Here is a 16,302-nt window from a genome sequence, read left to right on the forward strand (position 1 = left end):
TCAAATACAGAATATTATTAAAAATATGGGATGTTTAGGGCTCTGTCCAAAGGGACAACATTTATTTCTTTAACTATTTATTAGCATTAGATATTTTTTGTTTGTTATATTATGCCCTTTGAATTTTGAGTGACATTAGAGAACTACATATTTCTTCGTGGAACTGAATCCACTTAAGTGATTGTCACTAAAAATGTCATTTTTCATAATTGTATACTAAAATGTAAATCAAAACTGCCTCTGTGTTAGAAAATATAATAAAATGCTTAGAAACAAAGGAGTAAATACCGGATAGATAAATTATTATTAAAATAGAAAAAGAAGAGAGAGAAAATTCATTGTAAGTAAAACTTTGCTTCTACCACATGAAGCTATATATATTTTTAAGGTATAGATTCTAGACTGTAGTTTGAAGGAAAGCAATAGTGCAAATAAATTCCATGCCACTAGACACTTTAAAATACTAGATTTAGCAGCAGTCACATTAGCTTAGATAATGGGAGAATTTTTCTTCATTGAAAATGCTCTCTGTCGCTTAAGAACTTACTGAGGCAGCCTGCCATCTAGCTTTTTCACAGAAAAACAGGCTTGCAGACTGCAGATGAGAGAGTCTGGAGCAGAGACAGTTTTAACTTAGCCATTCCTAATTTATCTCAAGCGTTTTCAATTCATCTTCACTGCTCTGTGCACACAGGAACACCAGATTGCCATCCCTGGGGAACAGAACGCAACCGGGGATCTAGAGAGCTGTCACATTCCAAGAAATATTTAAATTGTGCTGGTTTTCTTCTGGAGAGCTGAGCCCAGGGAATGAAACTCTCCATCCAGTCGTAGCTTTGCGGGCAATAGATCAGAGGATATTGCCAGGCTCCTAATGGATTATTGTTATCGGGCAGGTTTTCTCTGAAGGTACGTAGTTATTTTCTCAATTCATTACCCTCTCCTATTTATCAAGTAATAAGCTAATGAGCTGGGAATCCAAACCTGCAAATAGAGAAAGATGTTAAGGAGTCAGTATTGACTGGGTAATGGCACTTTATTGCTGCATGTTTGCATGGGAAATAATAGGATTCCTTTACTGAAGATAAGAATATATACTTTAAATTGCTGTGTCAGCACAAAACAAGCAAAACCAAAACAAAACCGTGCTGCAGGCTGCATTATAATAAGTTCGTATTAATTCTCTGGAGGGTTTTCCTTTTGTAGCTACAGCCAATAATGAGGGGAAATACGTACTTTGAAAACTTGCTCCAGCCTGTGTATTTTGGAATAGTCATATTTTCTCTGTCTTGGCAAATACTTTCTATTGAATGCTGATACTAAATATGCTGCTTTTCATGGCTATTTATGCAGATATATGAATGATGGAAATTTTTTAATTTAAACAAACTCTACTAGAAGTATTTCTGAGAACATGGTAAAGAAACATTTTGTGTTGCTGATCAATATTTGTGAGTTTGAAGGAAATTCATTAAAATTATCTACTATGTTGTTACAAATACAAATATATTGTAAAAAAAATTGTTTTCTTAATATATAAAAATTCTCATGCTGTCCCTTAGGTGGAAAAAGCATTTAGTAAAGTAACATTTTAAAAGCTGCCAAAGTTCTGAACAATTACTGGTATAATGAAAAGGGAGGAAGCAGCTTTGACCTACGTGAAATAGCTTATTTTACAAAGATCTATTGCAATGGGAAAGATGACTTCTCTCTGTGTGTTAACTAAAAGTTAAGGATGTGTATGTCGATTGTGTCAGAGAAATCACAGAGTTTATAAAGCAAGAGGACATTTTCTGAAACTACTGTGCTATGAGTGTTCGATGCATTCTGACATCTCTTGACTGCATGAATGGGCTCAGTGAAATCTACTGGGTTGCTGGTAGTTTTCCATAAGGAAAAATGACTATGAACCTTTTGCAGGTATGACTACTGCAGGTGTATATACAGTGAGGTGGAGTGTAGCAGCTGCTCTGTTTGGACTGGGACGCAGACTTTATGTACCCATCCTGGGTTAATCATGGACTTAGAAGAGGAAGTGGTAGAAGACTTTGAAGGAGTCATTAGTAAAGGTTCTACTTTTTTTTTGGAGCATTGCAGAAAGTATTAAGAAGATGTGTGTGTGTGTGTGTGTGTGTGTGAGAGAGAGAGAGAGAGAGAGAGAGAGAGAGAGAGAGAGAGAGAGAGAGAAAGAGAGAGAGAGAGAAAGAGAGAGAGAGAGATTGAGAGAGAGAGAGACAGAGAGAGAGAGAGAGAGAGAGAGAGAGAGAGAGAGAGAGAGAGAGAGAGAGAGAGAGAGAGAAGAGAGAATCAGAAAGACAGTGGCTTTCAGAGAATCCCCCTTATGCTTAAAGGGACTAAAAGGGGAATAAATCGAAATGCATAAAGAGAATTGAATCCTCAAACTCCACTTTTAAGTACTTTCTTCCCCATACCTTTGGAGGAAATGAAGAATCAGAGTTAAAATTGAGGTTTCTCCATGGATACTTCCATTTGGCAAGCTGTTCTCTTTTGTGGAACCCCTTTCTCCACTCATTTGCAGTCTGTTTGTTCTTTTCCTTTTTCACCAATAATGGAAAGCTCTACTTTAAATCTACAAAAGAATCTAAAAGCACTCAAATGCTTCCGTATCTCAATTGCTCATGAATGTTTAAGGACAAAGCATGTGTATTTTACTTTAACCAGTGACTCTCCTAAAATTTTCAGCTTCTGTTATAAAGAGCATTAGAACAGTTATTTTAGGCAACACATTTTTTTGAAAAGTACCAATATACAACAAAAGGTAGTTATCTCAGCATTGAGAAAAGGAAGATATAATAGTAGCTAAACAATGCTTTTAATTGTTTAGAATATTATATGGACCAAGCACATCTGAAAACCAGCTCCAAATTACAATGAACTTTCTTATCACCCTGACCTCATGTTAACCTTTTTTTAAATTACAATCATGCCAGCACCTTCTGCCTTCCCATAAGCCACATTTACTTACCCAGATATTTAAATAGGCTCAGCTTCTTGCTCTAGTACTAAAAGTTATTTTATTCCATCTTATGGTGAGTTCATTGCAAAATATATTACTGTAATTTCATTTTATTATTTGCTACTAAATAATGTTTATTGAGTACTTGTGATGGCTTTGCTGCTTCTGCGCAACATGTAGTAGGAAAACATGCAATACTATTCTGTCCTAAGTCAAAGAGTTTATTAATATTTCAGGGCCTCTAATTGGATCAAAGAGAAGGGTGATCTTTTATGTACGTATAATGTATTAAATGTCTAATAGTTTGTCAGTGACTTGCATATATCGTTATGGGGGATACATGCAGATGACCTATTAGATTTCAAATCCTCTTTTAACTATACCCCACATGTAAAAGTAGCATAATGAATGAAACATTGGATTGAGGATTTAAAAATATCGTTAGATACAGTAAGGAAGTTTGTCTAAGTTTCTTTATCTCTATATATCTGGCCTCGGTTGTGTCTATACAATGATGATATCTAGCTTTAAAATTTTGTTTGGGGAGTTCATGTATTCAAGTATCAAAAACTTCTATCACAATCAATATCTAATAAATGGTACTCATCTCAAAGGCAATTTTATCACAGCCTTTTAAGTAAGGAATATCTAGGTTTCCACTGAAGATTCTTGACTCTCCACTTTCTCAATAATCCATGTGTGTTGTTTTGTGTTTGTAATAGTATAATTATATTAAGTAAGAAATTAAACATTGACAGTGTTTTGTCTTTTGGTATTAAAGTACTTGTAGATGTGCCAAAACATTACACATGCAAATATAAAATTAGAAATTGATTAGAAACTGGCAGGCACTTTCTATATGAATATCAAACAGCTAAAATACCAGTCATAACTTAGCAAGGAAAGCAGACATAACTGTGGCTCATTTTTCTTGTACCTTTTCCCAAAGGACATAACAACAGAAGACAAGACAATAAATCCTCTTGCTCATTAGATTTTACCTTGTAACCATTTTATTTGTATTCTCTTTTGCAAGTAGTTCTAGTAGGGAGATGTCTACATATTCTGGCTGCTTAGAGAAAATCAAGCATAGAAAATTACCCTGCAAAGAAGAAAGTATTACATTAAAACTTTAGGTAAACTAAATAGCATCCACATTGAAAAAAATAGCAAATACTAATTTTGGCTTTAATTGGAAAAAAAAAGATCTTTTCCTCTTTTCCTCCTGGTTATGAATTCCCCTCATTCTACACTTCTGGGTTTTTCCCCACCTTCACTCCCATCTGGATAGAGCACTTTTCTGTTTCTCATTAGAAAACAGGCTTTAATCCCAGCACTTGGGAGGCAGAGGCAGGTGGATTTCTGAGTTTGAGCCAGCCTGGTCTACAAAGTGAGTTCCAGGACAACCAGGGCTACAGAGAAACCCTGTCTCAAAAAACCAAATATATATAAAAGAAAACGGGCTTGTAACTGTTAATAAAAAATAATTATACAATACGATAAAACAAAACTAACACATCAGAAGTCAGAGACCCTCTTAAACACACACACACACACACATTCAGGAGTCTCAATGAAACACTAAACTGGAAGCCATAACTTTTAATCAGAACACCTTGTATGAATTAATGTAAATCAAATATATGCTTCCCCAGTCTCTGTCAGTACATATCAGGTTTTAATCTTACTGGTATTTTGTTGATATCCTCTATTCCCTCTTGCTCTTGGTCTCTTTCTGCCTTCTCTACCACAAGATTTCCTGGGCCCTGGGGCAGGAAATTTAATAGTAGCCTTCCCTTTCCAGTTGAGTGTTCCAAGATCACAAACTCTTTTCATAATGTCTAGGTGCCTGCTCTCATCCGTTTCAGGTAGAAGCTTCTCTGTTGATGGCTGGGCAAGTTCTAAACTATGCGAATAGCAGAATGTGATTAGGAGTCATTGTATTGCTGCTTATTTGTTTATCTATTTGTTTATTCTTATAATAGTAGTATTTGGTTTTAGATTTCTGGGCTATCTTTTCTCTAGCTCTTGGTCACCCTAACAGTGTTGGGTATGTGGCACATCTTATAGAGTGGGCCTCAATCAAATCGCCGATTGGTCGGTGACTCCCATAAGCTTTGTGCCACCATTGTTCAAGCATATCTTTCTGGAAGGACACCACTATAGATCAAGGGATTTGTCTCTGTTTTGGCATTTGTGTTTCTTTTGGGTAGTAAGCAGAGGAGCATCATGCACTAAATACAGTAGAATGTAAGGGTGATGGCTCTATGTAGGAATCAGCATCTTCAATGGGTTGTGGGGTGGTGTATCCATCAGAGGAGCATTGCTCTCAGTTTAGTCTTGCTGGAGAACAGCCTAAAATCTCAGCAGCCTTGGTTAATTAAGGATTTCCATGGTACCCCTTTGGTACTGATAATTTCACTCGATGACACGAAATGCTCAGCTGAGTCTCTGTCTCCTACATTATTTAGTGAGTGCATTTAGATTGTTTTAATATATGTGTATATTTTAGCAAGTTTCTATTACTTTGTTTCCACACTACTCTTCAAACAATCCTTAAATTTAAGAGTCTTTCTCTTGTCTTCATCACTTAATCCTCCTGTTCTAGACACTACCATATCCATCCGTAATTATTATATTTTCCTTTCCTAGTATGATCTATCTGTTCATCCTCATCCTTTATTCTATAACTAACCTCTGTGTTTCTATGGGTTATAGCATGATTATAATTGCCTTCAGAGCTAATATCCACATATATGGGGGTACATACCATATTTGTCTGCCTGAGTCTCAAACACTTCACTCAGGGTCATTATTTCCTGTTATATCCATTTACCTGCAAGTGTCTAGGTCGATTTGTTTTATCAGCTGAGTAATACTCCATTGTGTTATTTTACTACCAGAGTTGCATTTTTTGAAGCCATTCATTTGCTGAGTGGCTTCTAGATCACTTCCAAAATTTACATACTCTGCATAGCACAGCAATTAACATAGTTAATGAAATATCCCCTTTGTAGGATGATGTAAATTTTGTGTACATGCCCTAGAGCTGTGTATATGCCCTAGAGCAGTATACCTGCATCTTGAGGCTCATTGGTACAAATATTCCTGAGGAACTTCCAAAAAGATTGTCATCGTATCTCAATGAACTTGTATTTACACCAGCAATGGATAAATTTCAGTTTTTCAGGTTTTTGTGTTTTTTCCTTTGTTTGTTTGTTTGTGTGGTTTATTCTTAGCCATTCTGAGGAGTGTAAGGTGACAGGGCATAGTAATGTTGATTTGCATTTTTCTGATGGTGAAGTTTGTTGAACATATACTTCAAAATTTCACATTTGTATTTTGTCATTAGAGAATATTTTTGTTTATATCTGTACCCCATTTTAAAATTGGGATTTTTTTGGATATCTAGATTTTCAATTTATATATTTTGGATAATAATCCTCTATTGGATGTGTAATTGTTAAAAATATTTTCCTCTTCTGTAGCCTGCTGCTTTGTCCAAATGACAGTCTCCTACACCATTTATCAAGTTCTCAGTTTCATGCGTTTTAATAAGAATAGTATTGTTAAATGTGAAGATTTAGGTACATGCTAATCATGACTATGTCACTAGTCCAGGGTAGAACTGCCTTCAGTTGGGTCTCAGAGTTACTGGAAATATGCGTGTCTGATTCTTAGGTACCTTACATATTCAGCGTTCTTGGAAAATTTATTTAATATCCTGTTATGTAGAGAGGTGGGATAGCATACTGTCTGTTATTGGGATTTTGTAGCTTGAGTAACAAGATAATTACTAGGGATCATAGATGCAAGAAGTTCATACTATATTCTAACTCTACTGATACTTGGACATCAGTGTAGCACATACTGGCAATATTGTTAATATTGTTTCAGTTTAGTATTCAGTTTCTTTATATCACCATTGCCAATACTAACTTAAACTGCAAATGCCTCCCATGCTTTCATCACAAAACAATATATGACCTCACTCCTCCAAACATCCATGAAATTTGTGCATTATGTCTTCCTGAGTCTCAAATTTATAAATTTTTATTAATTCTTTAATTTTTGGGTCTGAGTTACCTCACTCAGGATGGTAATTTCTAGTTCCATCCATTTGCCTGCAAAAGTCAGGAGGTCCTCATGCTTAATAGCTGAGTAGTATTCCGTTGTGTTAATGAGTCACATTTTATGTATTCACCCTTCTATCCTGGGGCATCTGTTTTTTCCCCAGATTCAGGAGATCACAAACAAGGCTGCTATGAACACAATGGTACAGGTGCCCCTGTGGCATGGTGGAGCATCTTTTGGGTATATTCCCAAGAGTGGTATAGCTGAGTCTTCAGATAGATCAATTTCCAATTTTCGGAGGAACCGCCTGACTGATTTCCAGAGTGGTTGTACCAGTTTGCAATCCCACCAGCAATGGAGGAGTGTTCCTCTTTCTCCACATCCTCTCCAACATGTGTGGTCACCTGAGGATTTGATCTTAGCCATTCTGATTGGTGTAAAGGTGGAATATCCAGGATAGTTTTGATTTGCATTTCTCTGATCACTAAGGACTTTGAACATTTATTTAGGTGCTTCTCAGCCATTTGAGATTCTTCAATTGTGAATTCTCTGTTTAGTTCTACACCCTATTTTTTGATTGGGTTGTTTGTGTTTTTGGTTTTGGTTTTTATTTTTGTTTTGTTTTAGTTTGTTTGTTTGTTTGTTTTTGATTGCCTTCTTGAGTTCTTTATATATTTTGGATATTAGCTCTCTATTGGATGTGGGGTTAGTGAAGTTTTTTTTCCCAATCTGTAGGTTGCCAATTTGTCTTATTGACTATGTTCTTTGCCTTACAGAGGCTTTCCAGTTTCATGAGGTCCAGTTTATCAATTCTTGATCTTAGTGCATGAGCTATTGGAGTTCTGTTTAGGGAATTTCCTTGTGTCATTTTGTTCATGACTCTTTTCCACTTTCTCTTTTATTAGATTCATTGTATCTGATGTTATGTTGAGGTCCTTGATCCACTTGGACTTGAGCTTTGTGCAAGGTGACAAATATGGATCTGTTTTCATTTTTCTACATACAGACAGCCAGTTTGACCAGCACCATTTATAAAAGATGCTTTCCTTTTTCCACTGTATATTTTTGGCTTCTTTGTCAAAGATCAAGTGTCCATAAGTGTGTGGTTTTATTTCAGGTTCTTCAGTCCTATTCCATTGACCAATGTGCCTGTCTCTGTATCAATACCATGCTCTTTTAATTTAATTTTATTAATTTACTATTCAGCTGTTGCCACCCCCCCCCAGTCTCATTCCTCCTCCTCCACCCTATTTCCATGAGGATGCTCCCTTTCCACAGCCCTCCCCTACCCCTGAAGTCTCAATTCTCTCTAGAGCAGACCAGGCAATCCTCTGGTATATATGTGCCTTGGGCCTCCAACCAGTTTCTGTATGTTGCCTGGTTGGTGGTTCAGTTTCTGGGCACTCCCTGGAGTCCAGGTTATTTGTGACTTCTGGTCTTCCTATGTGGTTGCCCTCCCCTTCAGCTTCTTCATTCCTTGACTCAATTCAACCATAGGGGATCCCAATTTCATTTAGTCCAATGCTTGGGTGTAAATATTTGCATGTCTCAATCAGCTGAAGGCAGGGCCTCTCAGATAACAGCCATGCTAGGCCCCTGTCTGTAAGCACTTCACAGCATCAGTAATAGTGTCAGGTCTTTGCCCCACCTCATCCCACCCCCCTGCTCCCTACCTCATGAGAAATATTCCAAGTTGGGCCGGTCACTGGATCACTGTCCCTTCAGTATCTTCTCCATTTTTGTCCCTGCAATTCTGTTAGACAGGAACAATTCTGCGTCAGAAATTTTGAGTGTGGGTTAACCTGTCCCTCGACTTGTGGTCCTGTCTATCTACTACAGGTGGACTCTTAGAATTCTCACTCCGCACTTTTGGGCATTTCAGCTAAGGCTATCTCCATTAAGTTCGAGAGTCTCTCATCTCCCAGGTCTTTGGTACTTTCTAGAGGTTCTCCCACCACCTCCCACCCCTCAAGGTTACATATTTCCATTCCTTCTGCAGGCCCTCTGGGCTTCTCTCCTGCACCACCCCCTATACCTGATCCTGTTCTCATTTCCCCTCTCCTTGCCCACCTAGGTTCCTACCTCCCTCTGCCTGCCATGATTATTTTCTTCTCATTTCTAAGTGGGATGGAAAGCCATTCACTTGGGCCTTTCTGCTTGTTAAACTTCTTAAGATTTAAGATCTGTGGGTTGTGTCATGGGTATTTTTTTTCCTAATATCCACTTATTAGGGACGGCATACCATACATGTACCTTGGGTCTGGGTTACCTCACTCAGGATGATATTTTCTAGTTCAACCCATTTGCCTGCAGAATTTATGATGCCCTCATTCTTAATAGCAGAATAGCATTACATTGTTTAAATGAACCATATTTTTTGTATACTTTGTTTAATTGAGGAACATCTGGGATTCTAGCTTCAGAATATTATTAATAAAGATGCCATGAACATAGTGGACCATGTGTTCTTGTGGTATAGTGTGGCATCTTTTGGGTGTAGGTCCAGGAGTGGTATAGTTGGGTCTTTGGGTAGAACCATCTCCAATTTTCAGAGAAGCCACCAGACTGATTTCCAGAGTGGTTATACCAGCTTGCAATCTGACCAGCAATGGAGGAGTATTCCTTTTTCTCCACATCCTCTCCAGCATCTGCTATCACCTGAGTTTTTTATTTTAGCCATTCTATTGGTGTGAGGTGTAATCTCAGGGTCATTTTATTTGCATTTCCTTGATGACTACAGACTTTAAACATTTCTTGAGGTGCTTCTCAGCTGTTGGAGATTCTTGTGTTGTGAATTCTCTGTTTACCTCTGTACCCCATTTTTAATTACATTATTTGGTTTTGGGGAGGTTAGATTATTGAGTTCTTTATATATTTTGGATATTAGCCTTCTATGGGATGTGGGTCTAGTGAATATTTCCCCCCATTCTGTAGGTTGCCAATTTGTCTTATTGACTGTGTCTTCTGCCTTACAGAAAATTTTCAATATCATGTGGTACCACTTATCATTTGTTGATCTTAGTGCCTGAGCCATTGGAGTTCTATGCTGGAAAATTTTCCCCTGTGCCAATGAGTTTGAGGCTCTTTCCCACTTTCTTTTCTAATCCATTCAGTGTATCTGGTTTTATGTTGAAGCCGTTCATCCACTTGGACTTGAGGTTTGTGTAAGGAGATAAGTATGGATCTATTTTAATTTTTCTGTGTACAGGCTGCCAGTTTGACCAGCACCATTTACTGAAGATGCTTTCATTTTTTATTTTGTTTTTTACTTCTTTGTCCATTTTGAAGTGTCTATAAGTGTTTGGGTTTAATTCTAGGTCATCAGTTCTATTCCATTGATCAAACTCTCTGTCTCTGTACCAATATTATGCTGTTTTTATCACTATTGCTCTGTAGTACAGCTTGAGGTCAGGGATGGTTATTTCCCCAAAAGTTCTTTTATTGTTGAGAATTTTTCTTTCTATCCTGTTTTTTTTTTTTTTCTGTTTGTATTTTTTGGGTCTTTATTTTTCCATATGAATTTAAGAATTGCTTTTTCCAAGGATGGAAAGAATTGTGTTCTAATTTTTATGGGGATTCTGTTGAATATATAGATTCCTTTTGGAAAGATGGCCATTTTTCTCTATATTAAACCTACCTATCAATAAGCATGGGCATCTTTCCATTTTCTGAGGTCTTTTTCGATTTCTTTCTTCAGAGACTTGAAGTTCTTGCCATACAGATCATTCAGTTGTTTGGTTAGAGTTGTGACAAGATATTTTATATTATTTGTGATTATTGTGATGGGTGTTATTTTCCTATTTTCTTTCTCATCCTGTTTTTCATTTGTATAAAGGAAAGCTACTGATTTGTTTGAGTTCATTTTGTATCCAGACAATTTGCTAAAATTGATTCTCAGCTGTAGAAGTTTTCTGGTAAATTTTTGGGGTCATTTATGAATAACATCATATCATCAACAAATAGTGATACTTTCACTTCTTTTCCAATTTGTATCCCCTTGATCTCCTTTTGTTGTCTTTTTTGTCTTCTAGTACTACATTGAATAGATAGGGAAAGAGTAGGAAGCCTTGTCTTGTCCCTGATTTTAGTGGGATTGCTTCAAGTTTCTCTACATTTAATTTGATTTTGGCTGTTTCTTTGCTGTATATTGCCTTTTTTATGTTTCTGTATGGACCTTAAATTTCTGATCTCTCCAATATTTTAATATAAAGAGTTGTATTTTGTCAAATGCTTTTTTCAGCATCTAATGAGATGATCATGTGATTTTCTTCTTTGAATTTTTTATATAGTGGATTATGTTAATGGATTTTCACGTATTGAACCATACCATATTGAACCATCCCTGCAGTCCTGAGATGAGGCCTACCTCATTGTGGGGAATTAGGGTTTTGATGTGTTCTTGGAATTGGCTTGTGAGACTTTTATTGAGTATTTTTGCATTGATATTCATAAGAGAAATAAGAGAATTTGTCTTTTGTATTGGGTCTTTGTGTGGTTTAGACATCAGAGTAACTGCGGCTTCATAGAATGAATTAGATAGTGTTCTTATGTTTCTATTTTATGGATTAGTTTAAGGAGTGTTGGTATTAGCTTTTCTTTGAAGATCTGATGGAGTTCTGCATTAAAAGCATCTGTCCCTGGTCCCCCCGCCCCCTGTTTGGGAGGATTTTAGTGACTGCTTCTATCTCCTTAGGTGTTATGGGACTGTTTAGATAGTTCACCTGTTCTTGAGTTAACTTCGGAACATGGCATTAATTTCATATAGATTTTCCACTTTTACTGAGTATAGACTTTTGTAGTAGAATCTGATGATTTTTTTTTTAATTTCCTCAGTTTCTATTGTTATGTCTCCCTTTTCCATTTCTGATTTTGTTATTTTGGATACTGTCTCTGTGTCCTTTAGTGAGTTTGTCTAAGGTTTTATCTATATTGTTGATTTTCTCAAAGAACCAGCTTTTGGTTATAACGATTCTTAGTATCATGTTCTAATTTCATCCAGTGCTCTATTTGTTTCCATATCTATGAAAATTTGTTAGTGGGTAAATATCCATAGACTGATGTTAAGTTAATAATGATATGTTACAAAATATTTTTCTAAAGTGCTATTCTGGTAAGTACGGTAAGTACCCATGGATAGTGTGGTTCATCACATTGTCAGTTAGAGGTGTGTCCTAGGTCCATGGATAGTGCGGTTCATCACATTGTCAGTTAGAGGTGTGTCCTAGGCCCATGGATAGCATGGTTCATTACACTGTCAGTTTGAGGTGTGCCGTAGGCTTGAGTTTCTTTGACTTATGTGTTGCCTTCTATTAGGGTCTAGAGTCTTACAAAATTATTTCTTCTGTTTCTGCTAACTCCAGCTAGATATTTAGATACACTAACTCAACACTTTTGATACAAACATGATTTTAAACAGACTAACCTGGTCCCCAATACCTCAAGGTGAATTTTCCTTCAACAATGCTTTCTTGTTGTTGATTAACTTTGTTTTGGATGCATGGTTTACAAACACACAAAGTATTCACATAGTGGTGAAAGATCAAGGAACAATGTTTTTTTTTTAATTATGTATTTTCTTCATTTACATTTCAAATGCTATCCCTAAAGTCCCCCAGACCCTCCCACCAACTCCCCTACCCACCTGGCCCTGGTGTTCCCCCGTACTGAGGCATATAAAGTTTGCAAGACCAAGGGGCCTCTCTTCCCAATGATGGCCGATTAGGCCATCTTCTGATACTTATGCAGCTAGAGACATGAGCTCCGGGGGTACTCTTAGTTTATATTGTTGTTCCACCTATAGTGTTGCAAGCACAAGGCCCCCAATGGAGGAGGGAGAGAAAGGAACTATGTTATATACAAAGCAGAACACTATTCATCTTTTTAAAAGAAATTAAATCATTCCAGACAAAAAGGATAAACCCTATCAGATGTGAAATAACTTAACCAAACTCTTAGTAGGAAAACAGGTTTTTCAGATTATTGGGTCTATCAATTCATGAATAATGGCAAACAAATTTCTAAGGATATACAAAAGCTTGTTTATCAGGCATATTTTCATCAGTTTTTTTTTAAATGCCAGTGAGTGTTACTTTCTGTATGTGGATAGATAGTAAATGTTATGGATGAATTATATTTGCCTAGATACTAACGTGGAAACCCACAGTTTTGGAGGTAAGGTCTTTAAAGAAACAATAACAAGGTAGATTCTTCTCAAGTAAGACTAGTGTTTTTATTACCAGGAGGTGTTGGAGAGACAAACACACTGATAAAATTAATTGAAAACCTAGCTTAGAAGAGAAGAATCTCTGAGCCAGGGAGAGAGGCTTCAGAAAAGCAGCACTAATGATTCTGTGAAGTTGGTCAGTATTCTAAATCTGTAACAATTCAGTCTGCTTCAGTTATGAATCTCAACTGAGGAAATTAGAAATGTGTCTTTCATTTCAGGCCCTTAAATATGACCTAAAGATGGTCTTAAATTTTCATTTAACAGTTTAGAATTATTATTTATTATTATCATTACCATTTATTTTTATTATTTCACAAAAGCCAAAACTACTTTTTAGTCCTGAACAAAACTTCAATCTCTTTCTTTCAACAAAAATCAATAAATTTCACACCTCAGGTTCAATTATCTAAAAGCATAGTCTCAGTCATTTTTAGAGGGATAGTGATGTATTCCAGGGTTAAAATGACTTTGGATGTTACACAGATTTTCAAAAGAGCTTGTTTCTCTCCAAGACACCCCAAAGAGTAAAAATTACAAGATCACTTGAGGATTTTTTTCCTCATGAGAATCTGATCAGCAGATTTACATGATAATTATTAATTATTGCTTTCATCACTTTATAGAGTGAGGACTTGAGAAGTTAAAAGATGAAATAGTGGCCTATCATTCTACATAAGTGAGCTAGGAGTTAGATCTTGTGTTTAACACTTAGTCAATGCAGTATAAGAACACCCAAAGCATGGCAAGATTATTTTCAATTACATTAATGACATCAGTGAAAATTGTGCTTAAATATATTGAGATGCAGTGTAGTGGGGGAGGATTATTGCTTGTTTACTTTTATTTAAATGCTTTATAGTAATATATAATACATGGCAGTATTATAGTTAATAATGTTACTGTTCCTTCCTAGTAAAGTCTGGAAAAGTTGAAGAGTTCTTTCCTCAGAATGTTACATATAAACTTAGTTTGATTAGATAATACTTAATGAAGAGTAAGCTATGAACATGGAATTTCAGAAGTACTGACCTTACTTAGTTTGTATATAAACATTACTATTTTAATAATGTGTTCTAAGTGGAGAAATGGTGTATAAACTAGTTCAATGCATAATTTTAAAATGCAGTTTTAGTTTTGCTCACTTTACAGAATTAAAATGGAACAGAACAATCATATTTGGAGGGACACTTTTGAATGAAAACTGCCAGGTTTCCATTCATCTTTATATTCACCAAGCACATGCTACTGTGTGAATTCCTAGGATGTTAGTTTTAAGTTCCAGATGTACCTGAGGTCCTTCATTGGTTTTGTGAAACTTTGCTATATTTTCTTGTTTTATTTAAATGTAGTGGTTTCATGATAGGAAAGTAGGCCAGAACCTCCCTGTAAGGTAAATGAAATTGACCTATATCATTCATTGTTCTAGCACTTCAATAAAGAACAGAATATATTTTGGATGTACAAACCTAAGACCAGAAATTTGATCATTCTAGAGAAAGCTATCAGACATTGGCTAACATCAATCAATGCAAACACACACCATTTCTTGTCCCATTTTAAAAATTACCTATGATTTCTATTGTGTAATTAAAATATATGTTCCTATCTAAAACCTTAAGAAAATGGTTTAAGGTAAACATGGTTGTTTGGATAATAGTTACAATAGGCTTTGTAATTTTAGACCTTAAGATATTTCTAAACATAGTTCTGCATTCCAAAGTCTAATTTCTTCTCTATTTTCACTTCAACAGTTGTGCACCTATACTTTATATGGTTTAGCAATCATTGTCAATGTGATTTTAGTTTTAGTGTTTCTTAAAACAGCCCTATTTCAACCTGTTGATAATATGGATATGTGCATGAATTTCTATGAGTGGTAAATGTGTTTGTTTCTTTCAAGGATGTTCCACAGGAATTTGCAAAAGAAAATCTCTAGTATAAGGGGAAATAATGAGAAGATGGAGAAGCACTCTTATCTTACTACCAAATTCATCCTCCAGTGTATAGAATTATATCACTCAGTTCCCTATGCGTTATATAGCTCTTCTCTCTTCAGCTCTCTCTATGTAGTGTTACTCCTTAAAGAATAATTCAAGCTTTATGAGACATATCACCAAGAGTATTTTCCTCTCTCTTTTAGAAACAAAAGCAGATTTCAAGATTTAGGGTAGTCTACAAGGAATAGAAATCTTCATGAGATAAATGCATTTTATACATAGGAATTATAATTAATTAATGTTTTAAATCTTTTGGGCTATCATTGAAGGTGGATTCAGATGAGGCTTGATAATGAAGCTGAACCATGGCAAATGGCTATCCATAGTTCAGAAGATTTGTACTATGACACATTCTCCATTCAATGTGAGACAGTTGCAGTTGCCATTAATCCAAGTAACATTTCCCTTTTCTATTTTCATGTACTGGCTGACAAACATTTGGAAAATCCCCACATAGGTTTAGTTGAGACATGCTGTGGACATAATTTGTCTATCAATACAGTGTAAATTGGCTATTGTGCTCCTCAGGAAAATAGTCTGATAATTTGAATAGACTATAGCAAAAGATCCAGCAGAGACTTGATATAAAAGCATGCGGGTCTATCTCTAACACACCCCAACTGAATGAGAGACAATTATGATGGTGAGGTGAGATGTAACAGGGCAGAGTACAGGAATTAGTAATTCAACATTTCCCATGTATACTAAAAGTTAAGTGTCATTGAATGGATTAAGTTAATTCTAGGAAGTAACTAGTTAATAAAAAATTACTATTATGCAGATTGGAGATATAATGAAGGTATATTTTTGGTGGGCATATAAATAAACCACATACAAAAAGTTTATGTGTACTCCAATGTTATTCTGTAACTCCAATATTTAGGAATTAGCTACTTTAATGTGTTAAAAGATTCTTCTATAGTTTCTTTTTAAATGCTTTTATTTTTTAAATTACAAAACACAATTTTCAATATGCATGTACACATGGCTTGTAATTAACCTTACTTTTTTGTTTCTAATAGTGATGT

The 16,302-nt window shown here is 35.8% G+C and overlaps 1 protein-coding gene across 4 annotated transcripts in view; it reads left to right on the top strand.

Annotated features, from left to right (window-relative positions):
• The first annotated feature begins 445 nt into the window (after positions 1-445).
• Mgat4c (MGAT4 family, member C) overlaps positions 446-16,302 on the top strand; it is a 710,365-nt gene continuing 694,508 nt past the window's right edge. For 3 of the 4 annotated variants that reach the window (XM_006514002.1, XM_006514003.1, NM_001205098.1), the window contains exon 1: positions 446-909. The gene's annotated coding sequence lies outside the window, so the exon portion shown is untranslated. The remainder of the gene's footprint in view (positions 910-16,302) is intronic. The other variant, XM_030245235.1, reaches the window with a different exon arrangement.

Source organism: Mus musculus, chromosome 10, assembly GCF_000001635.26.
Source record: "Mus musculus strain C57BL/6J chromosome 10, GRCm38.p6 C57BL/6J".
Classification (NCBI taxonomy): Eukaryota; Metazoa; Chordata; class Mammalia; order Rodentia; family Muridae; genus Mus; species Mus musculus.